The sequence below is a fragment of the Thermobia domestica genome, chromosome 2, assembly GCF_964235325.1.
Source record: "Thermobia domestica chromosome 2, izTheDome1.hap1.1, whole genome shotgun sequence".
NCBI lineage: Eukaryota > Metazoa > Arthropoda > Insecta > Zygentoma > Lepismatidae > Thermobia > Thermobia domestica.
The window spans coordinates 122,810,465-122,822,542 of record NC_137455.1 but is presented as its reverse complement, the minus strand read 5'-3'; the positions used below and the strand labels follow the sequence as shown (position 1 = coordinate 122,822,542).

The 12,078-nt window shown below is 36.0% G+C and overlaps 2 protein-coding genes across 8 annotated transcripts in view; one reads left to right on the top strand and one right to left on the bottom strand.

Annotated features, from left to right (window-relative positions):
* dysc (whirlin protein dyschronic) overlaps positions 1-12,078 on the bottom strand; it is a 708,896-nt gene that overhangs the window by 43,066 nt on the left and 653,752 nt on the right. The window lies entirely within an intron of this gene.
* Positions 4,842-12,078, top strand: part of LOC145675209 (uncharacterized) — a 96,816-nt gene continuing 89,579 nt past the window's right edge. Inside the window, exon 1 of the mRNA XM_081745593.1 lies at positions 4,842-5,038. The gene's annotated coding sequence lies outside the window, so the exon portion shown is untranslated. The remainder of the gene's footprint in view (positions 5,039-12,078) is intronic.

Below are 12,078 nucleotides of genomic sequence, written 5' to 3'. Positions count from 1 at the left end.
GCATTAAACGTCTTAAATAAATATAACTTTTCTGTGTTCATCAGCACTTTTCAGTAATTCCCATCTTACACTAGCAATAAGTAGTATTGCTCTTAAGCAAGGTAGTGTAATGAACTTATGAATGAGAACTAAATTGTGCTATACGTACTGTATATACAATCGCTGCTAAGAAAATACGTGGTTCACACAGGGCCGGATCCAGGATTCTCTGAGGAAGGAGGTGCACAAATAACTACCAATACATTTGAATTAAATTCGAGTTTTTAAAAAATGTCTTTAGGCATTTTTGATGTGAATGAGGAATTCCTTTGGAAATGCTAAGTGTCTGCTCTCAATGAATTATTTTCCTTCAACCTTCAGAAAATTGACTTAAACTATTGATTTTGCAAAACTCACTGTAGATTAGGTAATGTATATTTACAACGAAGGGGGGGGGGGGTGCCCTGCCGTGCCCAAATGTGAATCGGACTCCACTTTATACAGTAGATCCTATATCATATAGCGTTAGTGCTAGAAATCATCTAGTGGCGGATCTTGAGAGAAGTCACGTCGCTAAAATTTAAATTTTATCTCTACAATCTAAAGAAAGAAAACTAGATAGAAACAGTAGAACCTTTTCTTTCCTTAGCTTGTAGTGATATCCTTTAAGTTATTACCGCTGTGGCTTTGCTTAAGAGTCAATACTGAATCAATCCGATCCAAATGTAATACAATTTGCAGAGCTAAGGAATAGCGTGGTAATCAGGGATGTCCATTCCATGATGCATCTCTTAATATTGATATGTGTCCCACTGAAGTAACATTATTTTTAAACTCTCACAGTATTTTGGTTTCCAATTATTGTCTATGGCCTTGATTAGAAGTATTGTTTTTGTGTGTAAATTAGAAATATACGTTTTAAATATTCAAAATTCTTGTTTTTAATGGTTTAAATGCCTTATGAATGACTCTTCTTGTGGCCACCCCTTGTGTAATTAGACTATATAGGAGAGTTTCTGCTTCTTATACTATAAGTAGTGCAGATAAGTAAAGCACGATAAAAAGTGAAAATGTCGCCTTAAAGGTAATACATTTTTATAATATAAATTTCGCAATGTATTTTAAACATTTTTCAACTATTAATTTGATCCCTACGTAATAAATAATGTATTTGAAAAAAATCTTTAAAAAAAATAGTCTGAACAAGTAGCAGCGTCACAGTGTTAATCACGTAAAGGAGTTTGGTTTCTCACAGTGTCCACAATGTGAAAATTGAAACACTAATTTTTTAACAATTAAAAAGTGCACTTTCTCTCACCCTGCATTAACCACGCAAAAGCATTAGTGTTGCCATGACACCCGATTTTTATTAAATTTAAAATTTACCATTTGCATAACATTTTCTCACTTAATATTGAAACCCGAACTAGTAGTAGATTTTTACGACTTCAGAGTTTAGTAGAGAGACGAAAGTTGGGTTGGAATATATTCTTGAAACAATTAATTGAAAAAAAAAAACTTCTTGTTATCTATTATCGTTTTTACTCTTTAAAGCAATCAATATTAAAACTGGAAATGGTTGATTTCTGCCACTTCCGGTTTCAATGGAGACTTAACAGAGAAAATGACATTTATTCTTTGAACACTAAATCGATTCCAAAAAGCAGCTTCTTACTATCTCCTGTCGTCTTTACTTTGTATAGGTCAATATTGAAACTGGAATTTATAGTGGATTTTTATTACTTCCTGTTTTTTTTATTTATTTTTTTAGATTGGAGTCTAGCGTTCCTTTCAGCAGTGAGGCTATATGAGATGTGAACGTACAGCTTAATATAGAATTCAATCCACATGAACTCTTACTGGAAATCGAACCTGGGTCTCCTGCATCAAAGACGTGTACGCTATTCATATACCCACGAGAGAGCTCGTGCCCACTGCATGACACAATAAAGTTTTAGGGGTAAAGAAAATTAGCTGAAATATTAATATAAAGTTGCATGAATAGGGTGACCAGAAGTAGAAATAGGGTTGCCAGATTTTGTAAACGAAAAAAACAGGACACTAATCTTAGGCTACATATAAGGGTAGAGACCTGCACGGTCCGAATTTTTCGGCCCGAGCCCAATCCAGCCCGAATGTACCTAGGCCCGGCCCGCCCTGGCCCGAAAAAAATTTGGAGATTTTCGGCCCAAGCCCGGCCCGGCCCGATAAGTTTTTTTTTAAATTCTTGGCCCAAGCCCGGCTCGGGCCTGATAAATTTTAAAAGTTTCATTTTGTAACATTTTTCACGGGCACACCTATTCAATGTTTGCCTTTATTCTAATTATCGTTTAACGAAAGTCAATAATTATTAAATAATTGCAATTAATCGCCCCCAGCCCGGCCCGACCTGAAGAGAAATCAGTGTCGGCCCGCCCAAGACCGTCCCAGCCCAAAGAAATAACAGTCGGCCCGCGAGCCGGGCCGGGCTTCGGGCCGAGTCCGGCCCATGCAGGTCTCTAATATAAGGTTCCTACTCATTTGGGCAGAATCAATTATCATAATTACCTGCTTTTTCCAGGTTACTATTCACAATTTTCCAGTTCATTCTATACACAGTTAACGCAAATGAAGCCCCACAAGGGATTATAAAGAATGTGAAAAGGTAACATAAGAAGACCTGCCTGGCGTCCCTTATTTCGAATTTCGATTTGTTGTGTTTAACGTACTAAATATGGCACCATATACGACACACCCTCCCATTTATGATTGAAGAGATACTTTTTTCTTTGTCGCGTCATCGCCTGAGCCAGAAACACTACTCTAAAAGAAATACAAATTTAGCATTTAGCAAGAAAAAATATATTAATGTAACACTTATACATTTTACACTCCACTTCATGGCCATTTCTTCCTCGTTTTATAAATGACCATTTCATTAAATATTTATCCTGAAAAGAATACTTGCGCTTGGATATGATGAAAACACTTTATACACCGGACTCCAGCAATGTGAAACAAGAACGTTGACTTCACTCTACTCTACACCGACAAAGAAATTCAATTAACTTCACTTCACTTGCAAAGCTATTGTATAGTATAACCACTGGAGTGGATAAAACGCTTGATTGTAAAATTGTGCCTCAGAAAACGGAAGACAAGATGATATAGACAGTTTAATTGCGGTTAATATGCAGAGACTGAGAGCAGTAATAAGTGATTAAAGCAATGATTAAAGTTTCAACAATGAAGCAGTTGTGCGCTCCCGATTAGAGTATAAAATTACTACTAGTTAAAGCCTGTCACCGAAAAAAAGACGGTTTTTTTTTTTTAATTGAAAGTGATGTTCAAGATATTATTGCCATAATACAGGTATATGCTACCTCTTGAATATTTTTTATTTTTTTTTCTTTCACCATGAAGCTAAACAACTCATAGGACGAAAGAATGAATGTGATTTTCAAACTCCTCATTTGTTTATTTAGTAAAATTAATTAGCTACGCAAATCTTTCGAAAACCTTCCGTTTTTAGGTGAGACCAGTAGCGTAGCACACTTTTGCGCCCCCCCCCCGCAAAGTATAGAGAAGGGGCCCTAGTTGTAAAGCCGACAGAAGTAAGGTTGAAGTTCTACTTCTTTAAATCTTTATTCATCGCAAGACTTCGGGGCCCCGTATACCTCGCCCCCCCGCACTGCGGGGGTTGCGGGGGCAGCTGGAGACATACTAGTTCTTGAAGGTTGAAGTATTTTCAATCTGAAGAATGAAAACCGGGACAAACAGGCGTCCCGAAAGCCTTTTTTCGGGACAATTATTTTTAAATTGAAAACCGGGACTGGCCCGGAAAACCGGGACGTCTCGCAACCCTACGTAGAAAGAAATACGCTTTTTACGAGTAATATATTCATTTGGAGGTTCAAATCTCTATGCTCTTTTTTTTACGTCCAAATCATTGTTTTATAATATTTTTCTGTGCTATGCCAAAATGATTTGACATTAAACCAATTGTTTTTAGTGATTTCAATTAATAAATCCTCTTAACGGAAGCGGTGGCTTGATATTTCCCTCCGCACCTAGGCGTAGGCCAGCAATTAATAAACTCGAACTTTTTTTCTTTCTGATTTAACACACTCTCTAGTTATGAAGATATTAGTGTTTCCATCTTCCTGTTGATCTACATCAATATACTCTCTTTGGTTAAAATATTTCTGGTCATCCTATATGTCTATAATTTAAAGCAGGTGGAAAAGTGAGGGGAATGCAGGGGGATACCATCACTATCTCCCGACCTCGAAAAAATTTGTACGGCGTCCCCCAGTTCCTAAAAAATTACAATGGGCAAAAATAGGCAGGGGGACGGCGTGACGTCATGCCGCTACCTACCGTCCTCCTTCCTACCTTTTCTGATACACTTTTACCTCTGATTTAAACTAGAACGACATATTTTCATTACTTTCATACCCGTGGGTGAGGGTACTGGAAGTCAGAAGGGGGAACTATCGAGAGAATTTAGGGGTGCAACCTGGAGCATGAGGGAAGGAAACCTCGGCAGAAAAGCATCGTGTTCCCATAAACTTAAATAAATAAATAACCACCTAGAATTGATTTGAGGTATGAGACAAGAAAGTTTATTTTCTTTTACGCTTCACAGTATTTCCTATGCCTATACCTTCGGCAACCACCTGTATGTGTATACTTCACACACACACACACACACACACACGCACGCACACCATGAAACGCAACAAATGGCCGTGGTGATTCTGAGGGTGAAGTGAACGCTTACCTCCACTAATGACGTAATGACAAGATCTTCGCAATCAAATGTGTTATGATCGGTGAATGTGTGCATTCGTGAATGTTATGGTAACTGTGGCAACACTGTGATTCACAGCCACCTGAGCAAGGAGGCCGCGGCGCGAGCCTGCTTCAGTCAGTCCAAAAGAGAATCGTGTCGGAGGAAGGTAGTGCTTGGTTAACAAAAGTTGTGAAGCAGCGTGAGTGATCCTACCGGTTACAAAACAAATTCGATTAAAATACACGTTTACCAGTATTTTAGTGTGACAACATCAACCTTCAAAACGTGAGTATACTTAGTGCAAATTTTGTCTTTATTTGTTGTATTATTATTGTTTACACAAGTAACAAAGTGGTCTTGAAGGATTGTTGACATTTTCGTCTCTAAATTGTAATAATAGTGACGGAAATCCCTTTACGAAATGATTACTTACTTAGACTATTGAATAATCTGTGAAAGTTGATTTTAATTGCTATAAATATAATATTTATACAATATTTAACTAAAATCAAACTAAACGTGGTGTATTTACAATCGAAAGTCTACACTCCCAATTTTTTGAGAATATAAATCTTTAAAATTATTCGAATATAATATTAAACCACATAGTCTAGTACTTGGAAAGTACGACGGGTTGTAGTTGCCAAAGTTTCGAGCAATATTGCTTATTTTGGAAAAAGTCTTTGCCCGAGTCTGCTTTTTTTTCTTTCTTTGCTTTTACGTCTCACGATTATGCACCGAGGGTTAAGGGAGACAGTGATGCATGATCATGATGGGATGAAGTGGGGAAGGAATCTGAGAACCCCAAGAAAATACATGCATACAATGTTTGTTCATCATAAAGCCTACTTGCGGGAACTGGTATTGAACCGGGACTCCACGCGCCAGAGGTGAGCGCACTACCACTGAGACACCAGAACCCCCGTCTGAATCCATAATGTGCTGTCATTTACTGGTAGATAAACTTCCAACAGCACTTATGGCAGTAGTAGATTAAAATTTTAGATTTGGTTTATTGTATTTTGGAGTAAACAGAAAGTCGGGGAGAGTAATTTTATTTCTCATTGCTAAATTTGCAATAGTTTGATAGTAATTTTGTAAAGGAAAAAATGAGGAAAAAGTAATGAGAAGAGTAAAATTATTTCTTACTTACTTAAATTCTTACTTAAATCTTACTTGAATTTCTTACTTAAAAAAATACTCTATAGAAGTGATCCACAATCTTTTCAAGCCTAGCGCCCCCGTCATCCTAACCCAATCCACCCGTCCACTTAACGCTGAACTTAAAATTTGGACGAAACACTCTAAGAATCAGCAAAAGGCTACATATATGTAACACATGAAGTGAAAGGAAATTTTGTGTCTATAATTTGTCTTACATTATTCTTTACCTTACATTTTTATCCAAAAGATCCAAATGTTTCGTTTATTTTTTTAAAAAAACATTTGCCCTCACTTTTCAAGAGAAAAGAACCATTGATCGTTTCTTGACCGACTTTTAAAAAAAGGACTCTAAATGTTTATTACAATCAACCAGTTATTATTATTATTATTATTATTATTTGTAAAAATGCCTTGAAGTTTTGATAATTTACGAAATACATAATGGCTTTCGTGCAAGATAAAAGTGATATGGAATCTCAAACAGTCTATCACCACCAATCGCCCGTTTTTGTTCCAGTGCCCCTTTTGGAAACGAGAACGCCTTAGGGGGCGTTAACGCCCACGTTGAGAACCATTGCTGTATAGGAAATGAAATTTTTCAGTTTTACGCCCCATGATTATGCCGGTAAGGAGACGGTGATTATAAGAAATGAATGAAATGGTGGAATGAAGAAAGTGGGAGGAAACGAGAACCCCGAGAAAACCCACAAGCACAGTGTTTGTCTATCACAAAGTCACACGGCGCGAGCTGGGATCGAACCACGGACCACAAGCACCGGAGGTGAACACTCTACCACTGAGCCACCGCTCCCCCTCATTGCTGTATAGGATATTGCATGAATACTAACAAAAATATTTCATCACATAGACATTGAATTACGCACTGACTGCAGTTATATTATTATTATTATTATTATTATTATTATTATTATTATTATTATTATTATTATTATTATTATTATTATTATTATTATTATTATTATTGCTACCTAAAACAGAACTAACTATATGAATTAATGAATCAAAGATTTATCGCCGCGAAAATTTCTCGCTATTAAATTCTTGAAAAGCCATTCCAATCACAGCTGTTGTTATCTAATCTGAAAGTTCCTGCTTTCTATTTTCCTCCCATCTCCTTGGTCTTCGGAGAAGTTTTTTTCTTAATGGTTCCCGACTATAACTGAGAATTCTGCCTGAACACCGTACATGTTTGTCATGCCAGAACCATGCAAGCAAAGTATAGCCCTACTGTTTTCCCTAATTTCAAACTCTCAGCGCTTTGTGGTATATTGTTAACATTTTCGCCTTTTGTACAGTCGAGGTAGGCTCGATTCCCAGTGGAAACCATGTGATTTGGTGAGTCCTACGTTCAGCGTTAGGCACACATACGTAGCTCATATACAATAATCTCTATGGTTCGACTCCAATCTAGGTCTTAGATATGAGCACTGCAGAACTGAGCACTGCACTATCTAAGTTAAGGATCTTGCTTTATATCCTTGGATTGGAAATTTTAATTTGAGTCTAGAGTCCCGTTCAGCAGCGAGGCTATATGAGACGTGAGTTTACAGCTTAATGTCCCACGCCAAAGGGCGTACATTATCTACACAGACACGAGGGGTCTCATGGGAAATTTTGTTGCACGAGTAAACTGTATCAGTTAAGTGAGTAAAAAAGGAAACATAGGGATGCAATTCTGTCATCTTAACCAGATAATCATATAGTGACCTGCAAATATATTTGTTTCCCTCCGAAGTTCTATATGAATTTTGCTTGTTGCATTTTAAGCTTTTTGATATTTCCTTAATGATATCTCTTTTATTGTAGCAATTTTCTAGATAAAAACAATTTAAATAGTGCATTTCTTCTCGAAGAAGGCAGTAAAAAAATGAGTTTGTTTAATTACAGGTATTTCCGTGAAAATTATGTGGAATATATAATTCCTAAGCTTATTGGCTAAAATTGAAAAAAAAAATCATTATTCGTATTTTGACAGATAATTGTAGGACTAGGCTACGTCCAAGGTACGGGCTGAGGCAAAAATCTTGATATATTCTGCCACTTCCAGAATCGCTGGATTGAATGAGTCCATATCTTGGTTGAGTTGATTTTAGTTTAGCGTCCCTTTCAGCAGCAAGGCTATATGAGACGTGGATCTACTGATTAACGTGGAATCCGAACCACATGAGCCCCCGCCGGGAATTGAACCCGGGTCTCCCACGCCAAAGGCGCGTACTCTAACCGCTTAGCCACGAGGGGGTTCCAGGTCATATCTTGCATAAAGGTAAGAGATTGGTTGGTTGGAGTTTAGCATTGAGATTGGTCACTCAAGTGCTGCGCCTACCACTCTTCGTTACAGCCTTAATGTGTTCCTACAGTGACAGTGTCATGCTGCACCACCTGAAAGCAAGACAGCAGAATACTCCTGCATTTCCTCAACTCTGACATAAACGAAGTTACCTCAGGAATAACTTCATATTTGTGTTTGTGGTGAAAACTACCCTATAAATCTATCACACGGCACTCAACCTATTTATAACTTTGAACTTGAACCGAAGCACTTCAAGATGTCATCATGACGATACTACATCTTACCGGGTGCGATCCCTTTCCGTTAACACTCGTGGTTCCGAGGTCGATTCCCGATGGAAGAGCATTGAACGTATTACAATTGTTTGGATTCTAACAAGATATAGGTCCATGTCTCATATAACTTCAGTGCTGGAAAGAGACACTAAACTCCAAGAAACAAACAACAATCCATTACCATTTTCCAAGATACGGCCCCATTCTCACCATCCGCTTTTAAATTATAACCAGGCGTATCAGGACTTTTTTCTCAAAATGTACTATCAAATATATTAACAAAAACAACTCTCGAACCTATGGCTTGGACATCAGTTTTTCTTAAGTTCTTTATTATAAGGTTAAATTGTACCAAAGGCATATAAACGTTGATCTTTGTAACTTTTCTTGGCTACATATGCATCAAACCATGGTGTAGAGGCGTTTAAATGAAAAGAAGGTGTTATTGTTTTCTGAACAAGACTAGATATATGTGTTTGAAATACAAAATTGATTAATTCAGAATAAAGTAAATACTGAAATTAGTCTTTATATACATATATATACCAATAAGAAATTTGAATAATTCGAGAACCAATAATGATAGAATCATTCGGTTTTGTTTTGTGAGCACAGGAAAGTTTGTGTTCAAATTTAAAATAGCTATAGAAAGGTATTCTAAACTTATTATCAATTACAAAGTGAAAACAATAAATTCTAATATTTTTTTCTTATTTGACCTTGTTCTCATGTGTCCAAACAAAAACAAAAACACCTAAATTAATCAATAACATATTTGTAAACAAACATTTAATAAATAATTACATTCAGTTAGATTATGTATTAGAAACCACGGATTCTTTTACACTATACATGTTGTTGTTGGCCTGGATGAGTCCTTGTCCATATAAGAAATTTAACTTCTGAGGAATAATTATATTGCTCACTGTTAAATATCTACGTGGAATGTTGTGTTTAATAACACAACAGTAACATGTTTGTTGTGTTATTAAACAAAATTGGGGGTGATTCTAATTTAACTCCCTTGTTCAACCAACTATTCACATAGACCAGGCACGTAGCCAGGATTTCGTGAAGGGGGGGGTCCGTGACATGAAATACTGTGGTCATCACACCAGGGGTTAGATCATTCTAAACTATTTTACTATAACATATATTGGTTCGTTTAGCCAGTATTTCGTAACCGGAGAGCGGGGCGGGGGGGATATGAAATTCTGAAAACCCAAAAGCTCGATCAATCTAAACTACTTTACTATTAACAAGTATTGGTTAATTAGGACAATAAAATGAGGATATGTTGGTAAGTACTTTAATAACAAACTATGAAGAAATCTCGAGTTAAATAATAAAAAACGTATTGAAAAAGATTTTACAATATTTACGTCCTTCCTCTCTTTATTCAAATATAACAATTTTCCTTTCATTATGAGCTCAACTATTATTAAAAGTACATACTCAATAATGTCTTGTAAAATATTTTACAATATCTGTGTTCCTTTCTCTGTTGAATCAACTGTTAACAACTTTTTTCCACATAATTTTTGTTTTTATTATTCCGTCAACTACTGTCGGTTCCAAATGACAGGTTAAAGGAGCAGTAGAAAATTGTTTTTGAAATAACATGTTTGATACTGCAAGGATGAGATGACGAAAATTATGATAAAAAATGTCCACGTTGTTACACAACGGCACTATGCTTTCGGAAGCTTGAAATATCCCTAACTAGTAGCAGAAATTCTGAGAATTCCGTAACTTTTCTAGAAATTTCAAATTTCCTGACTATTCCAGGTTACCGGTATCTCGCTCACCTCGCCACAATGTATTGCAAGTAATATAAATCTCCTCAAAAGAAAGAGTAACCGAAAGCTTGCTATAGCTTTTTATTTTTAACGCTGATCCTTCTTTTGCTCGTTTCATTTTATTTCATCCTTCCTTAATTTTTTCCATTTCTAGTTCCGAAGGGGGGGGGGGGCGGACCCCTGGCTACGTGCCTGCATAGACTATTCATTTTATTGTTGGATTTATATTTATCAAGGATTGGAGAGGCTCGTACACATATTGTATACTTCTATTTTGTGTAAGGACTGCATTCTGTTCGTTTTTTTTATTTTAAAAATCTTTTTATAAACCATTTTTAGCCACATGCTTTCTAAAAGGGTTTTAAAAAGAACGAAAAAAAAAATAACACAGTATACGCACGAGCCTTTCCAATCCTCGTTAAATTTCAAATGGAGTCGCGATGGCTCAATGTAGTCATCTTATTGTGTATTATACGTAACGTAGTGAATATTCTTGTTTACCTTTTAACTCAAAATCATGAAGGTATAAAGGACAAAGTTATTACAAATGCCATTATGAATGAGTTCGTAAGAGTACGTGTTCTATATATAAAAAAAAAAATAATGTGGTTAATGTCATCAAAAATGTCGGTAATGATTCATATGGAAATTTTCTTTGCTTCAAATGGATGAACGATTTTATGTGTTTTAATGATAATTCTTTAAAGTATGGCTGGTACTATTTAAATATATGAAAATACCGTTACTTGTTTAACAAAGTCCATACTGTAAGATTTATTCATAAAGGAAGTAAATTGTGTATTGATATGCATTAGAGTATAAATTATGCATAGCATAAAACCATTGTAAATAAATGCTAAGTCAATCACAAATACACGCAGGTGGAGTTTAGGGTACAGATTGCACCCGTAAGATTTTTTTTTGGGGGGGGGGAGGAGAGACAAGACAATTTTAAATTGAAAATAGTACAATCTAACTTTAATTATATCATAATGCTTTTAAGAACGCTATATTGAATAAAATCTATTCTACAAAGCACACAGGCTATTTTGCTTTTGTCATTACGAACTCCGGCCTTCTATGCTATTTTTTTGGGGGGGGGTGCTAAATTTGGAGGGACTGCGTTTTGGGAGTTCGTACCGCTGAGATTAATTACCGTATATTTATTGTTAAATGAATTATGAAATGTATGTAATGAAGAGTCAACTAAATAATTATTTTTCGATTTGTGTAATATCAGACTCCTGTATGTTCACTGGAAAAAATAATTACAGCCTTTGGACATTGTTAGAAACGAGTTTTGGTCATTTATTTAACATATCTAAAAATATCGTGAAGATATTGTGAAGTGTTCCACCAGTGAACAAAACTTGTATAGAACGCATCCTAACAGTAGTTAATAAGGACTACCCTAAGAATGATCAAAATGTACCTAAACTTTAGCATGTCCAATGAGTATACGGACGTAGAAACTACTTTTGAGCAGTGTTATGATATTTTACTCACTTACAAGTCAAGTTGCTTTTGCTCGTATGGTCATTGGACTCATTAGAAGCACTGGCGTCTCTGGCATGTAAAATTAGAGGGGGGGGGGGCATCAAAGAAAGTGATTTAAATCTTTCTACCTAGCCCAACCTGTTTATTATCTTCGATTCCATTTGTCACCATTCTGCTTACCTTCACTTACCCCCTGAGGTATATCAAGAACTGTTATAATGGTTTCACAGCCTGAATATTACATTCCAAATAAATATAATCATTAGACTATTATTTATA